This window comes from Kogia breviceps, chromosome 9 (genome assembly GCF_026419965.1).
Source record: "Kogia breviceps isolate mKogBre1 chromosome 9, mKogBre1 haplotype 1, whole genome shotgun sequence".
In the NCBI taxonomy this organism is placed as follows: Eukaryota; Metazoa; Chordata; class Mammalia; order Artiodactyla; family Physeteridae; genus Kogia; species Kogia breviceps.
In genome coordinates this window covers 61,356,304-61,377,561 of record NC_081318.1, presented here as the reverse complement: position 1 = coordinate 61,377,561, position 21,258 = coordinate 61,356,304, and the positions used below count along the sequence as shown (strand labels likewise).

Below are 21,258 nucleotides of genomic sequence, written 5' to 3'. Positions count from 1 at the left end.
GTGAGGAATGTATCTCAGTGAGATACCAATGTCAGAATCAACAGAGGAAAATAATGACAATTTAATTATGTAAAAAATACTACAGAAAAAATTCATTAAAAATTATAACACAGGTAACATACTGGAAAAAACATTCATCTAATGTATGACCAAGCGTGAATTTCCTTGGTATATAAAACCCTTAATTAATCGATAGTTAAAGAGAACAGCCTAGGGGCTTCCCTGGTGGCACAGTGGTTGAGAGTCTGCCTGCCGATGCAGGGGACACGGGTTTGTGCCCCGGTCCGGGAAGATCCCACATGCCGCGGGGCAACTAGGCCCGTGAGCCATGGCCGCTGAGCCTGCGCGTCCGGAGCCTGTGCTCCGCAACGGGAGAGGCCACAACAGTGAGAGGCCCGCGTAACACACACACACAAAAAAAGAGAACAGCCCACTGGAAAAACAGTACAAAGACAAAAAAGTAATTAAACATAATCATTTTGAATAAGCAAGCACAATTCACTGGTGTATAAACAAAATATAATTTTTTTTTCCAAAAGCTGCTGTGAACTGTACTGTCTTTTTAAAATTGAAGTATAGTTGATTTACAATATTGTGTTAGTTTCAGGTATACAGCAAAGTGATTCAGTTTTCTCTCTCTATATATATATATATATATATTTTTCAGATTATTTTCCTGAACTGCATGGTCTTGAGTCATCTCCTCTTTCCCTTGTCCCCCACCCATACTTGTCAATAGTCAGGATAACTTAGCAATATCTCAACCTCCCTCCACAAGTTTTCAGTCATTCAAACAATCTCATTCCAGTTCTTTTATTTTAGTCATACTCATTCATAACATCTCAGTCTCCTATTGAATGGAAATCTTAATTTGCAAAACTTCAATACCATATTCACACCACCTCTCCTCGTCCAGCACAGGCTGAGTGGTGGCTGGGAATGCAGAGAGGTGAGCTGCCCTCTCACACACCCCTGCTCCCTGACTGCTGAGGAAGCCGAAGGAATGCTTCTGCTTGGGCCAAGACTGCCCCTCTCTCTTGCCACCTCCTTCTCTAACACTGATTGGCCTTGGTTTTCACAGATGGCGAAGATGACCAGAGCCAGCTCTCCAGGGGATGGACCATTTGATTTTCCTATGGTGACCCCTGTCCGGGGCTCCAGCCACAGAGCCACTGCTCTGGGAGGCCTAGGTAAGGCCTGACCCCTTCCTCACCCCCTATACCCTCACATCGGCCTCAGGGATAGGAGGGCCACCTCTGCACCCTTCCTCAGGAGGCTTCCTACCTCTGTACCCTGATCCGAGGGAACTTTTAGTGAAACGGGAAGTTGGGAAAATCCTACCCACTATGGCGAAGATCTTTTAAATGATTTCTAATTTATTTTTATTGAAACTTAGGTCTTAAAAGCTTAAAATTAAGAACAGAATGCATAAACTACTCATTAGCAGCCAGGAGGTGGTGGAGATATGTTCTCACCCTCGCAGGGAAGGCTCCCTCCGTGCGTCCTTCCAGTCACAGCAGCAGGGCTACTGCCTGTCCCAAAGGTAGAAAAACCTTACAGTGAAACTGCTCTTCTAATCGACTGGTCAGTAGCCTTAAAAGTAACTTTCTGATTGTAACCTTCTTCCTTTCCTTGCCTCAGTTAAAAATATTTTCTAGTAAGAAACTCACTACACTCTCAAAGCCTCAAGCTTTCAGTTTGCGTTTAAAGAAGAATATACCTGTACATTGGCATCAAACTCAGTTCCCAAAGGCATGTATGTGACAAATCTCATCTTTGTTTTTTTTTTTTTTTTTTTTTGTGGTACGCGGGCCTCTTACTGTTGTGGCCTCTCCCGCTGCGGAGCACAGGCTCCGGACGCGCAGGCTCAGCGGCCATGGCTCACGGGCCCAGCCGCTCCGCGGCATATGGACTCTTCTGGGACCGGGGCACGAACCCGTGTCCCCTGCATCGGCAGGCGGATTCTCAACCACTGCGCCACCAGGGAAGCCCTGTTTTTAAAATATATTAAATTAGTTTTTATTCTGTGTCCCCATGCAGCTAACCTGGCAGTAAATTCAGGCCTGGACCTTCTCTTTACTTCCGTTCTGCTTTTAGGTCACCGGAATCTTTTTGGTGCGATGGCTTGAATCACAGGGACTACGACTTCTTCCATCAAGACCTGGCAACAGCTATGTCCCTGTGCCCTTAACACCTCCTCAGTCCATGGCCCTGCTCCTCCAGGACCACAGCTCTCTCCTCTCCTCAAGCCAAGGGGAAGAGTCTCAGTCTCTCTTTCACCCTGGTCTTACCCCTTTCCCTCAAGCCCTAATCTCCTCAGTTGATAAAAGTGTCTAGGAAAACAAATCCAAGAAGTCTCCAAGCTTCCACAGAGCTCTGCTGTCCACCCTTTCCATGCCCCTTTGGACACAGTGGAACACAGATCCTGTTATGAGCAGGGTTGGGGGTGGAGAAGATAAGAAAAGGGTAAGTATGGAGGGAATAAGAATTATACAATTAATTCACCAAAATATTTCCAACCACATCCTGTTCTTGTGTTCTGTTTTCTCAGTGCTCAAATCACTCTGACCTGTAAGGTGCCCTCTCACAATGAGACATCAGGGCACATTTCCTAGGAAGTAAGTTACCTTGGCGTGTGATTTCATATGAGGTGGCCTTAGATGTCAATCTCTATGAATTAGGCTCCAAGCAGGGTGGTAAAAAGTAAGGAAACCCCATTTTAAATAACCTGTCTTTACTCCTGAGGTCTATGAATTAATCTACTAATCTAATTTCTTTGAAGCTTTCATTTTGGTTGGATGCATAGGCATTTAATAGTAAAATAATTGGACAAGAGTAGATGGTTTAAGTGCACAGCTAATGGGGTTTTAACACTTCTACCTCCTTGGCTTGCCTGACTAGCTACCACTCCTGGTTCAGGATAGGACTTATTTATGAATAGGCAAGTTATAGCATCATCTGTTTGTGCAATCTAAGGGATTCAAAAGTTTCACCCCAAAGAACAAAGATTTGTCTCTATCAATCTGCATTGCTATCTGAAATTCTACTCATTAAACATTTATTTCCTTGTAATAACCAGTCTCTTGGTTAGCTCAGGTGTCCTCTTAAAGATGAAATTATTAACCTTGGGAAAGAGAATACTGTTATGGGATGTGATTTTATCTGATTGCTTTTAATTTGAAAGGAGCAGCTAATACCCTGACACCTTGGGGAATATAGACAATGATTACTGGGAAAATGAGGTATAACTAATATGTCCCCAGTCTTAACGTGCCTGAGGCAATCAAATAAGGCCACGTTTTAAAAAGTATCTTTAGGGCTTCCCTGGTGGCGCAGTGGTTGACAGTCCACCTGCCGATGCAGGGGACACGGGTTCGTGCCCCGGTCTGGGAGGATCCCTCATGCTGTGGAGTGGCTGGGCCCATGAGCCATGGCCGCTGAGCCTGCACGTCCCGGAGGAGAGGCCACAACAGTGAGAGCCCCTGCGTACCACAAAAAAAATAAATAAATAAAGTAAATAAATAAATAAATAAAAAGTATCTGTAATTCAAAGGCACAGAATCTTCATCCCTTAGATTCCAGGAATTCCTTTTTTTTTTCTTTCAGCCTTAATCCCAGAGGGAGAGTGACTTGAGTTAGAGCCCTCCTGCTGACTCACAGTGAAAATGTAGCATGAGTCAATAAGGACCTTTGTGGCCTTAAACCACAGAAGGTTTTGGATTTATTTGTTGCTGAGACATATTCTAACCTATTCCTTTTTTTTTTTTTTCCCAGGGTTTACTTTTCCAAAGTAATCCCTGGAAATCATTGAGGAATGTTTACATGGTCCCCAGATTCTCTCTGGCTGTTGCTCGTCCCCTCTGCTGTACTCCTAGCTGCTGCTGCATCGGGACTCAGAATTTACCTCTTGACTTCTTGTAGGTTCTGATGTTCTGCTTCTGTGGTTTGCTCTCCTCCTCTTCCTCCTCTTCCTTCTCCTTCTTTTTATTCTTCATCACCACTTTCCTCCTTGCCCCTTTGCCAACTCTCCAAATTACAGCTAAAAATAAGCTGAAGGTTTAAAAATATTTATTGATGACTGAGGACAACAGTAAGGAATTACTGTCCAAAAGAGAACACTTAAAGCTGTATGTGGGTTATTGCTTCTACACACACCCCTCCACAACGAGTGGCCCCCTGATGACTGTCTCTCTCCTTAGCTCCTCACAACGTTGAAGTAGCAGTTCAAATTCCACCAAGATAGGGGCCATTCACCATGTTCCACCATTGCTAGTCCCCACCATCCACACAAAATCATCTCCAGACGTCTGACTCTGCTCTTCTTTAAGAGACTCTGCCCAATTATTAGGTATAACTGCTCAGCATCTCATCTCTTGGATGAAATGGACAAATTCATAGAAAGATATAAATGACCCAATCTGACCCAAGGAGAAACAGAAAATCTGAATAGACCTATAATGAGCAAAAATAAATAAATAAATAAACTAAATGAGCAATGGAAAAATTTTCAACAAAGAAAAACGTAGGTCCAAATGGCTATACTGGTGATTTCTATCAAATATTTAAAGAAGAAATAATGCCAATATTAAACAAACTCTTTTAGGAAGTAGAAGAGGCTGGACTATTTCCCAATTCATTTTACTAGGTCAGTATTAGCTTGACACTAAAGCCAGATAAAAGCACTACAAGAAAAGAAAACTAGGCTCATGAACACAGATACAAAAATCTTTAATAAAATGCTAACAAAATAAACCCAGGATAATATAAAAAAATTATACACCATCAACAAGTGAGGTGTATCTGAGAATACAAGGTTGGTTTAACATTCAAAATCAATTAATGTAACACTATATTATAACAGAAGAAATGAAAAAAAAATCATCCCAATGAAGCAGAAGAAGCATTTGACAAATTCCAATACTTATTTATGATTAAAAACTTTTGACACACTAGGAATAGAAGGAAACCTCCTCAATTTGATAAAGGGCTTCTATGAAAACCCTACAGCTAACATCATACTTAATGTGAAAGACTGAATTCCTTTCCTCTAAGATCAGGAATAAGACAAAGATATCTACTCCAACCACTTGTGGTAGTTAATTGTATATGTCAACATATGTACACACACACACACACACACACACACACACACACATATTCTGTTTCCCTGGAGAACCTTGGCTAATACATCACTTCTATTCAACATTGTACTAGAGGTTCCAGCCAGTGCAACAAGGCAAGAAAAATAATGTAAGAGCATTATATTGGAATGTAAAAGTATACAGATTGGAAAAAAAAGAAGTACAATTGTATGTATTTACAGATGACACAATGTTATGTGTAGAAAATCCCAATGAAACTATAAAATCTATCAGAACTAATAAGTGAGTTTAGCAGTGCCACAGGATAAAAAAATCAGTGTACAAAAATCAATTGTGTGTTATACTCCAATAAAGATGTTAAAAAAAACCCACAATTGTGTTTCTACATACGAGCAACCAACAACCTGAAAATGCAATTAAGAAAACAAATATAGTCATAATAGCATCAAAAAGAATAAAATACTTAGGAATAAATTTAACAAAAGAAATGCAATATCTATACAGTGAAAACAACATAACATTGCTGAAAAAATGTAAAAGATCTAAAATTTCAAAGATCAATATAAATGAAAAGATACAGCATGTTCATGGAATATAAGACTTCATAGCACTAAAATTGCAATTCTCCCCAAACTGATCTATAAATTAAACACAACCCCAATCAAAATCCCAGTTGCTGTTGTTTTTTTTCTGAGAAATTGACAAGCTAATCTTAAAATGTATATAGAAATGCAAAGGACCTAGACTAATCAAAATATTTTTTTAAAAATTCAAACTTACTGTAAAGCTACAGTAATCAAAACACATGGCAGGACTTCTCTGGTGGCACAGTGATTAAGAGTCTGCCTGCCAATGCAGGGGACACGGGTTCGAGCCCTGGTCTGGGAGGATCCCACATGCCGTGGAGCAACTAAGCCCGTGCGCCACAACTACTGAGCCTGCACTCTAGAGCCAATGAGCCACAACTACTGAAGCCCATACACCTAGACCCCATGCTCTGCAGTAAGCGAAGCCACCGCAATGAGAAGCTCATGCACCACAACAAAGAGTAGCCCCCACTCACTGAAACTAGAGAAATCCTGTGCGTAGCAACAAAGACCCAACTCAGCCAAAAATAAATAAATAAATAAATTTAGTTTTAAAAAAAATTCCTTAAAAAAACAACATGGCATAGGCATAAGGATAGACATATAGATTAAAGACACAAAATAGAGAGTTCAGAAATAATCCCACGCACCAACCTTCAAGATGGTGGAGGAGTAAGACGTGGAGATCACCTCCCTCCCTACAAATACATCAAAAATACATCTACATGTGGAACAACTCCTACAGAACACCTACTGAACTCTGGCAGAAGACCTCAGACTTCCCAAAAGGCAGAAAGCTCCCCACGTACCTGCGTAGGGCAAAAGAAAAAAGACAAAACAGAGACAAAAGAATCATTCAGCTTTTTCTTTTCCTCTAAAGCTGACCATAATAATAAGCAAGTAAATTCCCTGTTAAAAAAAAAAAAAAGAATAGAGATGGGACCTGCACCTTGGGGAGGGAGCTGTGAAGGAGAAAAAGTTTCCACACACTAGGAAGCCCCTTCACTGGTGGAGATGGGGGGTGGGTGGGTGGGAAGCTTCGGAGCCACAGAGGAGAGCGCAGCAACAGGGGTGCAGAGGGCAAAGTGGAGAGATTCCTGCACAGAGGATCAGTGCCGACCAGCACTCACCAGACCAAGAGGCTTGTCTGATCACGCACTGGGATGGGTGGGGGCTGGGAGCCTCAGCTCCGGCTTCAGAGGTCAGACCCCAGGGAGAGGACTGGGGTTGGCTGCGTGAACACAGCCTGAAAGGGGCTAGTGCACCACAGCTAGCCGGGAGGGAGTCTGGGAAAAGGTCTGGAACTGCCTAAGAGGCAAGACACCGTTGGTTGTGGGTGTGCGAGGAGAGGGGGTTCAGAGCACCACCTAAATGAGCTCCAGAGATGGGCGCGAGCCGTGGCTATCAGCGTGGACCCCAGAGACAGGCATGAAACGCTAAGGCTGCTGCTGCAGGCACCAAGAAGCCTGTGTGCAAGCACAGGTCACAAACCACACCTCCCCTCCAGGAAGCCTGTGCAGCCCGCCACTGCCAGGGTCCCGTGATCCAGGGACAACTTCCCCAGGAGAACACACAGCGTGCCTCAGGCTGTTGCAACCTCATGCTGGCCTCTGCCACCGCAGGCTTTCCCTGCATTCCGTACCCCACGCTACCCCCACCCCCCACCCCCGCTGAGTGAGCCAGAGGCCCTAATCAGCTGCTACCTTAACCCCGTCCTGTCTGGGTGAAGAAGTGATGCCCTCAGGTGACCTAAATGCAGAGGCGGGGCCAAATCCAAAGCTGAACCCCCGGAGCTGTGAGAACAAAGAAGAGAAAGGGAAATAAAAACAAAAATAAACAAATCAGACCTAATGAAACTAAATGCTTTTGCACAGCAAAGAAAACTATAAACAAGATGAAAAGACAACCCTCAGAATGGAAGAAGATTTTTGCAAATGAAGCAACTAACAAAGGATTAATCTCCAATATATACAAGCAGTTCATGCAGCTCAATATTAAAAAAACAAACAACCCTATCCAAAAATGGTCAGAAGACCTAAATAGACATTTCTCCAAAGAAGATATACAGATTGCCAACAAACACATGAAAGGAGGCTCAACATCACTAGTCATTAGAGAAATGCAAATCAAAACTACCTTGAGATATCACTTCACACTGGCCAGAATGGCCACCTTCAAAAAATCTACAAACAATAAATGCTGGAGAGGGTGTGGAGAAAAGGGAACCCTCTTGCACTGTTGGTGGGAATGTAAATTGATGCAGCCACTATGGAGAACAGTATGGAGGTTCCTTAGTAAACTACAAATAGAACTACCATATGACCCAGCAATCCTACTACTGGGCATATACCCTGAGAAAACCATAATTCAGAGTCATGTACCACAGTGTTCACTGCAGCACTATTTACAGTAGCCAGGACATGGAAACAACCTAAGTGTCCATTGACAGATGAATGGATAAAGAAGATGTGGCACATATATACAATGGAATATTACTCAGCCATAAAGAGGAATGAAATTGAGTTATTTGTAGTGAGGTGAATGGACCTAGAGACTGTCATACAGAGTGACATTAAGTCAGAAAGAGAAAAACAAATACTGTATGGTAACACATATATATGGAATCTAAAAAAAAAAAAAAAAAACAGTGGTTCTGAGGAACCTAGGGGCAGGACAGGAATAAAGACGCAGGCATAGAGAATGGAGTTAAGGACACGGGGAGGGGGAAGGGTAAGCTGGGACGAAGTGAGAGAATGGCATGGACATATATACACTACCAAATGTAAGATAGATAGCTAGTGGGAAGCAGCCACAGAGCACAGGGAGATCAGCTTGGTGCTTTGTGACCACCTAGAGGGGTGGGAGAGGGAGGGTGGGAGGGAGATGAAAGAGGGAGGAGATATGAGGATATATGTATACGTTTAGCTGATTCACTTTGTTATAAAGCAGAAACTAACATACCATTATAAAGCAATTATACTCCAAAAAAGATGTTAAAAAAAAAGTTATTATAAGGAAAAATTTCCAGTGACCCCAGATTCTTGCATCTTCCCAAACATAGAAAAGCACAAATATCATAACTTGAGATGCCTGTTCTTTGTGATTAGCAGTAATCTCTTGATGCTTGACTATGTGATTTTCCCAGCAAAAATTTCATATATATCCTGGCTCCTTCCTTATCTCTTTAGAGCAGTTCCTCAGAGCTATCTGAGAGACTGTCTCCCAGACTATAGTCCTCAGTAAGGTCCCTGAATAAAACTTAACTCCCAACTTTTACATTGTGTGTTTTTCTTTCAGTTCACATAATATAAAAATATTAATGAGATGTTTTAAAAAATTAAGTTTTCAAAATCTGGTGTACATTTACAGCAAATTTCTGTTTAGTCTAGCCACATTTTTTAAAATTTATTTTTTAATTTAGGCTGCACCAGGTCTTAGTTGTGGCATGTGGGCTTGTAGTTGTGGCATGCATGTAGGATCTAGTTCCCTGACCAGGGATCGAACCTGGGCCCCCTGCATTGGGAGCATGGGGTCTTATCCACTGAACCACCAGGGAAGTCTCTGGACTAGCCACATTTTAAGAGCTCAGTATCCACCTGTGGCCAATGGCTACTGTATTGGAGACACCAGCCCTACCAGAACCTGATCCCTTAAATTTCTGTCAACCGTACTCATCCTTCCCTGAAACTCTCCAAGATTATTTGCTTTGTAACTTGATAGGCACTGTTCCCTTTTCTTGCAAATTCCTTCCCCTGTCTAAGTCTTTTGAATCTTGCCTACCTTCTAGTGTCATCTCAAATGTAAGACAAAGCTTTTCCGCCTGGGCCAGAGGTGTTTGCTCACTTATCTTTTCTACCATAGATTATCTTAATCTATGCACATATATCATTACTCTTTATTGTCTTGTTGAAAGTATTGAGACATTTTTGTTTCTCTTCTCAAGCCTAACAGATTACCTTGCACATAGTAGGTACTCAATAATCATTCATTGTTTTAAAGTGGATTGCACTGAATTCACTGCAAAGGAAAGGAACTAGTCTGTTGAGAATCAAACCACTGATAGCTAGTGAAACATCTGTCTGGCAATATGTTTTCTACCTACCGGGAAACCAGAGGCCTGCTGACTTGTCACTCTATATCCAAAGCAACCATTAATTATATGGAAAATGTTCACATAATGTTATGTGGTAATTCAAGAGAGTCCTCATCATTAAGTTGATGATTATATTTTATTTAGCTATTATCACTTTAAGGCTGTACAGGGCTCCCTTTTGGTAGACTGTTAACTTAGCTAGAATATTCTCTGTCATTTTGTAAAAAACTGCCAGTTAATCTGTTTTTCAGGCACTGAGGATTGTTGAAAGGGATGGAAAGAAGTGGTAACTGCTTTGACTAAATATTTGTAAAGTGTTCACGTCTCCCTCGTGCCATTCTATTTAAAAAGCGAATTCTGTCTGCTAGGAAAAAGAGTAAAAGGAGCACTAGAGCACCAGATTTCCTCTCTCCAAGTTCTATCTTTCCATTTACGCTTGTTTCTGTCTGCTGTGAGGCTGCAAAAAGCACTAGCTTGCTTTCCTTACAGAGGTCCCAGAGCTGAGGTTACTTAAGTTTCTTCCCCTAAGAATATGAAAAATGACCTCATACAAAAACTAGTTACTAATACTGAAGTGTTACTTCACATAGGCGTTTGCACTGTATTTATTTGACAATACAAATGAAACCCTTGTGGGTCTCTCTGACTTACCTGCTGTCACACCATTTAGACTCTCCTATACCAAGTATCAGGACCAGCTTTTCACTCACCAGAGTCCTAGACTTTGCAGAATGTGGAGGTTCTAGAGCAAGACGAGATTACTCCATGTTAGGAACTTGTGCTCTGACAAGAAAACCCCTGCATTAATAATCATTCACTGACTGTGAGATATCGAGCAAGTTCACAAACTGAGCTTTGTTTCTTTCCGTATAATACTATTTTGCTCATAAAATTGTGGACAGAAAAAAGTTGCCTGCCTTTTCAGTAAACAACAAATGTTGCCCGCTATCAAGCCATCAGCCACTGCAGCCACACCCAATGGTGTGCCTTGAGGGGAATTCAGAATGGAGAAAAAGATGCCTATCAAAGGAATAGTTCAATGAGCCCAGACTCTTGTATCTTCCCACACTTAGAAAAGCACTAAAATCATTAACTTGAGAGGTCTGTTTTTTTGTGATTAGTAATCTTTTGATGTTCCACTGTACATTTTTTTTCCAGCAAAAATTCCTGGATATCTTGGTTCCCACCTTACCTCTTTGAAACAGTTCCTCAGTGTCAACTTAAAAAAAGGCACAACATGAGAGTTGTGAGTTAAGTTTTACTGGGGGCAAAATGAGGACTATAGCCCGGGAGACAGCATTTCAGATAGCTCTGAGAAACTGCTCCAAAGAGGTAGGGGGGAAGGTCAGAATATATGTGATTTTGGTGAAGGGAGAGTACATGCAATCAAGCACACATTTTTTGCAGAAGGTTGCTGCTAGTCACGAGGAGCAGACGTCACCATGAAGGATTTTAGTGCTTTTCTAGATATGAGGAGATACAAGAATTGGGCTCATAAAATCGGCTCCTGAAAATAACTATCGGAAGACATGTTCTGCCAGTTTTTCCCAGAGCACAGAGTGCCTCATTTCTGCTCTCCACCCTGAACTCCTTTCAGGGGGTGTTGAAAGTCAGCAGCTGCAACAGCACATGATTTAATCCTTGTAGAGGTAGATGGCAAGTGCCCATGGCAAGTGCCAATTTATAGTTGACAAGAGCTATCTGAGAGGTTGCATCCAGGGTATAGTTCTCAGTAAGGCCACCAAATAAAACATCATTCTCAACTTTAGGTTGTGCCTTTTTCTTTTTTGTGACAAAATCATTGTGAGGTTTAGATGAGATAAGGTGCCATAGTACGTAAAGTGCCTGATGCATGGTAAAGGCCCAATAAATGTAAGATATTATTATCTTCCTCTGAGAAAGACATCCATTTACAAAATAGTAGGTAACATATTTTTTAATTCTCCTGTGAATTAAATGGTAATTGTCACAGTCCTCAGGGGTTAACAGGTGAGGCTGCCCAAAGTCAAAGGAGAGCAACCAGAGGTTACAGACAAGATCTTGGCATCCTTGTCATACATTTGTGATGAGGGCGGAATGTGCCACCCAAAACATGCCTCCTTGGCATAAGGATTATTTTGAGCTGATCTTTTTGAGAAGCTGCACACAAGGGAGCTCTGAAGATAGAGTAGAAGTTACTGTTTTGTAAGGGAAATTTACATTAGAAAGGGAGCTTGTACCAGGAAGAGAGTTATTACCAGAAATAACTTTTTCACCTAAGAGACTTACCTGCATAGCAGGGCTACCTTTGTTTACCTAACATTTTCCCTTCTCACCTTCCTGTGAATTGCCTCCCTGCCACTGAAGCCCCAGAACCCTCTTCCTTTCTTTATTTAGCTCAGGATGTATAAAGCCTCAATGTCTGGCTGCCTTTGGAGTCTCATATCCTTGTGGGGCCCCCATGACCAATTAATTAAATGCATTAATTAATATCCAATTAAAATTTGAAATTAAAAATTAAATTAACTAATTTAATTAAGTGCCTAATTAATTTAATTTACATACTTAATTAAAAATTTATTTCTTCTGTTAATGTCTTTTATTAAGGGGGTGGGGGGTCAGCCAAGAACCTAGAAGAATAAAAAGAAAATTATTTTTCCTCCCCTGCATTTGGGATATCAGGGTGCCTCAGAACATCAAAACTTGGAAGTTTTGCTATAAAATATTATTGTCCCCCACTACATATGGGAGAAAAATTGAGGCTTGAGAAAGTTAAGGCTACATAACTCATCAGTACCTAATAAACACTGGTGCTGAGATTTAGTCTTCAATAATCTTCGAACTATTTAGTCAAGTCAACATGTTTATTTTAATATTTATGGCAGTTATTTCTTCGTTAAACTTTTTATTTTGAGACAATTGTAGGTTCATATGCAGTTGTAAGAAATAATACAGAGAGAGCAAGAGAGATCCCATTAACCCTGTACCCAGTTTCCCCCAATGATAACATCTTGCAAAACTATATTATCACAACAAGTACATCTGATAGGGATAGCATAGGATAGTTACACAGGTAGTTGTAGAAGTCCCAGTAGGGGACTATAGATAGAGAGGGAAACCTAGGAAACTTTGTGAGACCACTGTAAGTTAATGATCACTCAAGAAAGCTATTGGAACATCATGGAACGAAGCAGGCTTCCTTAACTATAAAGCCATTAATAAAAGCACAAGATATGCCCCAGGCCATTAGGTGGAAGAAAAATGTCACCACCCTTCTACTGATTTGAATAAGCACTATGATAATCCTAGTTTGACCTCAGAGGGTCAGACATTCTCCTGCTAGATATGAAGGAGGTACTAGTGATATAAGTCTCATGTCTACTTGAAGAAGGCGGTCTTTTCCCCTCCCCCTTTCCTTGACTATAAAATTGTAGCCCACTTAATCCTCAGGGCAGAGCTCTCTCGCCTGCCTGCTTGCATCTCTTACAGCGTCCTATATTAATACATCTACTTCTTTCCTACACTTTGCCTCTCACTGAATTCCTTCTGCACTGAGACACAAAGAACCTGAGTCTCAGTAAGTCCAAACACCAGGTGAGTGATTCTAATTAAAAGACCGTGGGTTCAAGTCCCAATCTGAGGTGCAGTTTCACACCCACCTTGATGCCGTCAAGTTACAAAATATTTGCATTGCCAGAAGGATCCTTCATTTGCCATTTTATAGGCACCTCCACTTCCCTCCTGCCCCTTCCCCCTCCTTAACCCTGGCAAGCACTAACCCTATTCTCCATTTCTATAATTTTGTCATTTCAAAAATGTTATATAAATGGAATAATAAGGGTTTCTTGTCGCTTCAGACTATATTAGATGTGACTCAAAGCATATATGCTCTTTCAGTGAACAATAAATATGAATTTAGGGTGGATGAAGAGGCTTGAAGTTTATAAAGCTCGAGAGATAGTCAATGGCCAGATCATATGTGCCACATGAAATAATTTGAATGTTATTCCATAGCCCATGGAAAGCTGTTTAAGCATTTTAGTTAGAAGAGTAACAACTTCAGATGTGTGATTTAAAGAGTTCACTCTGGGGTTTCCCTGGTGGCGCAGTGGTTAAGAATCCCGCCTGCCAGTGCAGCAGACACGGGTTCGATTGCTGGTCCGGAAAGATTCCACATGACGCGGAGCAACTAAGCCCGTGCGCCACAGCTACTGAGTCCACATGCCACAACTAATGAAGCCCCCATGCCTAGAGCCCGTGTTCTGCAACAAAAGAAGCCACCAGGATGAGAAGCCCACACACCGCACGAAGAGCAGTCCCTGCTCACTGCAACTAGAGAAGCCTGTGCACAGCAACCAAAGACCCAATGCAGCCAAAAATAAATACATTTTAAAAATAAATAAAGAGCACACTCCGGCAGCCACGTACTGGATTGGTCTAGGTTGGAAGCAGGAAGAGAAATCAGAATCTAATATCAGTAGTCCATGGAAGGGATTCCAAAGAGCTGAACTAAGCAATGGCAGGAAGAGGAGGAGGAAACACATAACGAAGATACTGAAGAGAAATCACGGAGGCGGAGGGTGAAGTCCAGGACTCTGGCTTGGCTGACTGGCTGGGTAGCTAGGCCATTTACCAGACAAATGAAGGTCAAGATCGGAGTGCAGAGGGTGAGCTCAGATTTCAAATACTCATTTCAAGGCACTTGTGAGACATCTGTGGACAATGTCCAGGAGGATACATGGGGCGTGAGCTCTAAAGAGAGTTCTGGGCTGATGATAATGATTTGCAGTCTTCCACCCACATGTAAGAGGCAATGGAATCCACGGTGATGAAGAGTTAGTTCCTGCAAAGACGGTGGACATAGGAAGAAGACAGAGAGCAAGACAAATCACTTCCCTTCTGTTTTCTTATCTGCAAATTGTCTATAATGATAACCATCGAGCCTACATCATATCTCTAGGGGAGAGGGGCAAGGGAAAAATATGTATGACAAAGGTTAAAACACTACAGAATTTGAAAAATTCAAGGTATTACTACTGCAGTAAAGATAATCTTAAAACATAGACCTATAATAAAATACTGGCAAGTTTTCAGCCCTTTTTAATTTTTTCCTTTTAGTAGTTAGCACTTTTTTTAACCTTTTCCAAACATCTAAGTCATGCTCCTATTTTTGAAGAAGTCAGAAAGGCAGACGTGCAATTACAGTGGTATTCTGAGCAGTTGTTCAGGCATAAACAGCAGCTTCAACAGACAAAATCTTATAATTAGGGGCAAGCACTCAACCACAGCTCCAGAAAAAGTGGGATGGGAGCAAGCGAAGCACCAAAGGATTTTCTCTTCAATTGAAAAGTGAAAAAGCAACATCAAATGTATCTTTTCTTCCTGTGGTACATTCATTTCTGAATTTTCCATTTGCATATTGCTCTCAATACCTTCTGCCAACAGAAAGTCGGCACAAGTGGAGGAGAGATACTCATGTGTGAGAGAGCCCTCTTGCAAATCAAAACATGTGTAGTCATATCTAGTAATGCCTCCTCCCCTCCATTTGCACCACATTCCCCAGCCTCACCACGGGGGTGCCTTATTTCCTTCACTTTCTTTAAATCATTTTTTTTATTAATAGGATTCATGGATACTACAGTGAAAGCACAGAGGACACCAAACTGATTAATAAGGAAAATGCACAGACCTGTGCAAAAGTTTCATGCTAAACCATAATAGACTCTAAGTATCTGGGAAATGAAATCACAGATTTCCAAATACTCAACAGACTTCACAAATTCTATCAAACTTACACATATATTTATTAGGCTATTTCCCTCTTATTAGACTGAGGGAAATAGGAACCATTTATTCAAATTCTTTCTGTCACATTGATTGATGAACACTCTCATTCATCTGGCCACTATCTATCTGGTGAAGACTTGGAACATGTCACTATGTTAGGGTCTGGGTGGGGCCTGGGGCTTGGGGGGAGCAGAATAGCTTGAAAAATTTAGTCTGGTGGATACTAGTGATTTAATAGAATCGTTTTTTTGTTTTTGTTTTTTTTTGATTTAATAGAATCTTGATTGTGATGTTACCAAAATCTCTTCACATTTTTAAAGAATTCCATATTACCTAAGGGATCTTGGGAAGCCAAAGGCGTATATATACTGTGCATCTCCATATTTGCTAATTCTTTTTTTTTGGATAAAGCAATCTATAGTGAGTTATCTTATTTATCACTGCTTAATTTGGAAAAGGTCGTGCGCCAGGAGCTAAGGGTCCCAGTCATGAGTTGAATAAAGGAGGCCTGCACAAGTACAATAAAGAATCCTACATAACCATTTGACGTGCCAAGGCTACATCTGCCCAGGGGAGCAAACTGAGTATTGCCACAAGAAGTCACTCTGTGCTGTTCTGAAGCTTTGCTGAATCGAGTTGTGCACCAAGCCAAGGCATAAAAATCAGTAGGGCTGGTTCATGGTTTAGTAATGGATGAAATTCATGAAGATAGAAAGCTTCCTCCAGGAAAGCCCCATCCATCTCTGGCCCATGTCTCTGCTTTTTACCTAGGTTTCATATGTATTGAGAAGAATCACTCCCAGTTACCAATAATCTTAGAGGTGCTGAGAAAAGCTCCCTGTATGGAGGAGCCGATGATAGCCCACCATGTGGCACAACAGAGTTAGTTGCGGGGGAGAGGGGGTAGAGAGTCATGGTGAGGGCTGGTGTTGGGGCTCAACATGACCAGAACAGATCTTTTGCAGGTCGGGGGGATGGGGGAGGGGAGTCGTGTTGGGCACAGGGAAAAGTAGAGAAGGGAAGAAACACAAGAGTGTTTCTCTGCTTTTACCGGGATGCATGGCTTCCTATAGCTTCTAAATCCAGAGTGGGTTTTGTGGGCTGGCTGACTCTTCCTCTCTCCAATAATGAGAGTGAGAAGGAATACCAGCTAGTTTAATTAATCATGCATTCAACAAATATTTAGTGCATACCTGTTATGTACCAGCTGCTCCAGGAGCTGCAGTGAACACGTCAAGGGGCTCATCTTCTGGGTTGCAATAGGGGTTGGGGATAAACATTCTAAAGAGTAAAAAGCCAGCATTCTGGTAGCACTGATCATCCCAGGGCCCTTGACTCAAGTCTTCAACATTTTACTTGTTTGCATGTCCTTGGCGTCTCAACCACATGCTCTACCAATGGGGGACCACTGACATAACAACAAGCCCTGCATTCTTGACTCCCCATTTACACAGGCTCAGTCACACCGTTTTCACTCTTCTTATTCATCCTCATGGTCTCACTTTCTGCCCTGTTCACTCCTATGCATTGTCTGCAACAGGAATTCCATGAGCAGTTTTGAGGATTTAGCCAAGCCCTGAGGCCTGAGCCCACTCCCCCCTTTCCATTTTGATGGACTTCCAGGAACAACATAACACCTGCTTTGCCCTCGTTTTGCTACAAGCCCTCGGTTTTTTTGTTTTTTGTTTTTTTTTTTCGGTACGCGGGCCTCTCACTGTTGTGGCCTCTCCCGTTGCAGAGCGCAGGCTCCGGATGCGCAGGCTCAGCGACCATGGCTCACGGGCCCAGCCGCTCTGCGGCATGTGGGATCTTCCAGGATCGGGGCACGAACCCGTGTCCCCTGCATTGGCAGGCGGACTCTCAACCACTGCGCCACCAGGGAAGCCCAAGCCCTCGGCTCTTAATGCGCCCCTCCCAGTGCTGCCTTCTGTAGACACTCTCCTCTGCTGGCTGTCACAGCAAACCAAGAGATGACTCCCAGCATATTCACCACTCTGGTGTCCACCACAGGTGCCTTGCTGAGAAACAATGGTACCTATCCTCCTTCCCATGTACAGCAGGCTGTGCCATGCCTGCAGGCCTCAGTGGGGGTGATGCCCAGCCCCAGACCCCAAGACATCAGTTGGCACGATTGGAGCTATTCTTCTGGGCCCCTGCCTTTTTGAAAAAATCAGAATAACCAGGTCTCTGAGACTTGGGCCTGGACACTCCAAGGAGGGTGGGGGAGTGGAAGCAAAACCCCCAGCCCCTGTACTTGGGCATGGACTGACTGGACAGGCTCAGGATTGCACCCTGAGCTGGAACATTACCAGGTTATTACCATCTGAGGATGTTGTACAGGCATCGTATATCATTATGAGAATGATTACTATTTGCATACAAGATATGCAAGATAATTTTACCCCAAGGTAAGAGTCAGTGGTTGATGTTGGTTGATGACCAGCTCCCTGTAATGCTAAGAGATGGTGACAACTGAAAGGCGAAGTGTTCCCGTCTAACACCATCCCCTTCTTTGGGGACAGGCACTGTGACTTGTCTTGGCTCTCACTTCTTCCCATTCAATACTGTAAGTCACTTACTAGTCTGTAGGAAAGTGTTGATGTGGAAACACTGTCCTAGAGGACTGTAAACTAAATCAAAGGTATGGCCTTTGGGGAGCTTTTTTGTGTCAAAGAGAATTAGATCCTCCAGGTACTTTGATATCCTGGGGAGATCAAACATAGATTCATGAAGTAGAAAAAGGAGCCATGTAAAGCAATATAGCAAACAAATGCAAATTAAAATCAAATAGCTATAAATTCTAGAGGGACCTGGAATAGAGATGCAATATAGAGATGACAGTAAAGGAAGGCTTACTGGAAACAGGATCCTCCCAAGATAGTGGGCATGGTACCTGCTGCCAGTCTGTACCACACCAGCCACCAGAGAGAAGGAAAACCTGCCAAGGATGCTAGAGAGAAAATCCAATGTCTGTGATTAGCTGTCAGACAGTCATTAGCATTCCCCTGACCACAGAGGAGCTCAGATTTGAAGGTCTCACCTGATCAAACACACTTTCTGTGTAATGAAGGATCGAGCCAATCCTTGGAATAAAAAATCTGAAGGTCTCCTTGGAACTACACTGCGATTTGGAGTGTGTTCATCTCCTGCTTGTGGGATCAAATCCCCATCGGGTCCATTTTCTTTATTAAATCTCAACTATTAAAATAGAAGGAAATGACCCACTTTATTTAAGGTGGAATTGACACCTGATCCATGTTCTTTCTTCCAATCTGGGTAACAAAGGTGTTGGTAGTTCTGATGTACTTATATTGACCTGATACATTTCTGAATGAGAAACTAGTATAACTCTAAAACAGGTAGTTTAAATAGAATTGATCATTTTTTGCTTCTGATAAATTTCTTTTCCCCACTTTACACTATGTATATACTTTAAATGCATTTGCTTTTTATTCAAAGGACAGAAATGTCACTTTTTCAACTTGTCTAAATTTTAGAAGGCAGATTCTTTTCACTACATACTAGTGTAACAAACACATACTCAAATTTCCTAAAGAAGTCACTTAGAAATGTGTTCATATTAGTTGCATTATCAAAAATAAATACTAAGTTTATCTAAGGTGCATTGAATCTATGAAACAGCATGATTCAAGGATCAGAACAACTGGGCTGTCATCCCAGGAGTTGCCTTAGTTTCTGAAAGGTTACACCCAAACTCCAAAGCTTCAAGAAGAATAGAACCTGTGCCTAGAAGACTATGATTGTTGATATGAGTATAGTCTTGGGCTCCAAGTCCTAGGGGATTATCATACAGTAGTTCTTCCTCATTCAGACTTAGGTTCCTTAAAAACACCAAAGGAAGTGCTATTTGAAGTGGAAGAACTTAAGTCCTTATACAGAAAAAATAAACCGTGGGAGAATCAGCTAGCTGTACATCAACTTAGGAAAACCCCTATACTTTTAGGTTTACTAAAATACAACAGAGAATTTGAAATAGATATTTGTATTATTCTATTCATTTTACATGAATAATATGAGCAATGTACAGTTAATTTCCTCTTATCATTCCTTGCTCACTGGAAATTTAACTGGCTGTCCCTCCCTCTTACACTATTTCAGGAAGAGGTGTCTAATTTAGTTTTATTTTGTTACAGATAATATATTCAAGATAATATAAAGGAGTCCTTTTTCTCATCTTGGTGGGTCTCTTCCCAAAGGTACCTTCCTCTGTCCGTTAGAAGTACGCTCTGCTTCAAATAACAAAAAATGCAGCAGCTCCAGGTTTTCATCAGGAATCATGGTCTTTCCACCTTCCAGCTCCTTTTATCCTCGGTCATGTGATTTTCTTCCTCGTGGTTGCAGGATGACTGCTGCAACTGCAGCATCAGGACCACTCACAAGGCAGGAAGGAGGAAGGGCAAAGGAGAATAGCAGTACTCTTTCCTTCTGGAGGCTTTGACATTTATTGGAGAATGAAAGTCTCTAGGGATATTTGCCTACATCTCATTGGTGTCACATCACACCCATGATTGAAAGAGAATCTGGGAAGACTAGAGTTTTTAACTGATGATATTTCTGCCCTAAACAAATGAGTATTTTGTTAATTTGGAAGAAGGCAGAAATCCCATAGGTAACGAGCTGTGTTTGCTACAACTCTCTTTCTGAATGTGTAACTCTGGGGCTATTGACTTCTACCTCCTGCTTCTCATTTCCTCACCTCTTCAGTACCTCTCTGTACTCACACACTCCACAGACTTTGGCTCATAGGTCCTAGGTTACTTTTAATTATCTTCTTTTATCTTTCCAGTATTTCACTGCAAAAATCTCTATTCATTTCCTGCCAACTCTCTCTGCCTCCTTCTGTCCATGACTATTACTTTGCTCTTTTCTCTCCTTTTTTCTAAGTACCTCTAACAGGAGCTGCTCCTGATCCAAAATTCTTCTGTTAGTCAAAACACACCCAGAAATAATTTCATGTATATCCTCTTCTAAGTCTGTCATTAAACATCAGACACTAATCAGATATTTTTATATTTGTAAAATTTTGCATCTGTAAAATCAGTGTGAGCTTGCTGACAAGCAGGGTGGCACTCAAGTAAGTCTTTGGTTATTGATTGGGGGGCATGAGCTCAGGTTGCTCAAGGATATATCCCTGGGCCAGAAAGGCAGAGTCTTAGTCACAACCAGAGAGGTCTGAGTTTAGAGTCTCAAACCGGCAGGAGCATGGCAGGGTGGAGATGGCAAAATGTCTGCCTTTGCAGCATTTGTAGACATGCTACAAGACCTTGCTGATTTATTGATGACATTGTGAAAAGAAAGTATACATATTCAATACTGAATCTACTTTGAGCACTTGCTGGGAGTAGAAAGGGGTGGTTGGCTGAGATGCTGAAGTGGGTGGCTGGACTCACATACAGAAAGGAAAATGTAAAGTCGGAAGGTAAGAACCTCACAGCTGCCGACAGCAGCTGTGGCGGTCGGGGAGAATTCCAAGCAACTTTCCTCCCAAGAAGCAAGTTCACACATCCCAACTGGACAGCTTGGGACCTGAGGATATGACTGAGACAGACTTCTTTTTTGGGAGCTTCAGGCTGTTTTCTGGCAGCAAAACTGAAATCCAGTTTGAATACAGATAATCTTTCTAATTGCAAAACTTTAACCAATGTACACTTTTATAAAATGCTGCATAAGGATTTTCCACACTACCTAC

General features: G+C 41.9%; 1 protein-coding gene across 3 annotated transcripts in view; it reads right to left on the bottom strand.

Moving 5' to 3' along the window:
- The window catches only part of MIOS (meiosis regulator for oocyte development), a 325,043-nt gene that overhangs the window by 239,852 nt on the left and 63,933 nt on the right, over positions 1 to 21,258 (bottom strand). The window contains exon 1 of one of the 3 annotated variants that reach the window (XM_067042548.1): positions 3,905 to 4,048. The exons of the other annotated variants lie outside the window; for them this stretch is intronic. The gene's annotated coding sequence lies outside the window, so the exon portion shown is untranslated. Of the gene's footprint in view, positions 1 to 3,904; positions 4,049 to 21,258 lie in introns of those variants that run through there. 3 annotated transcript variants of the gene reach the window in all.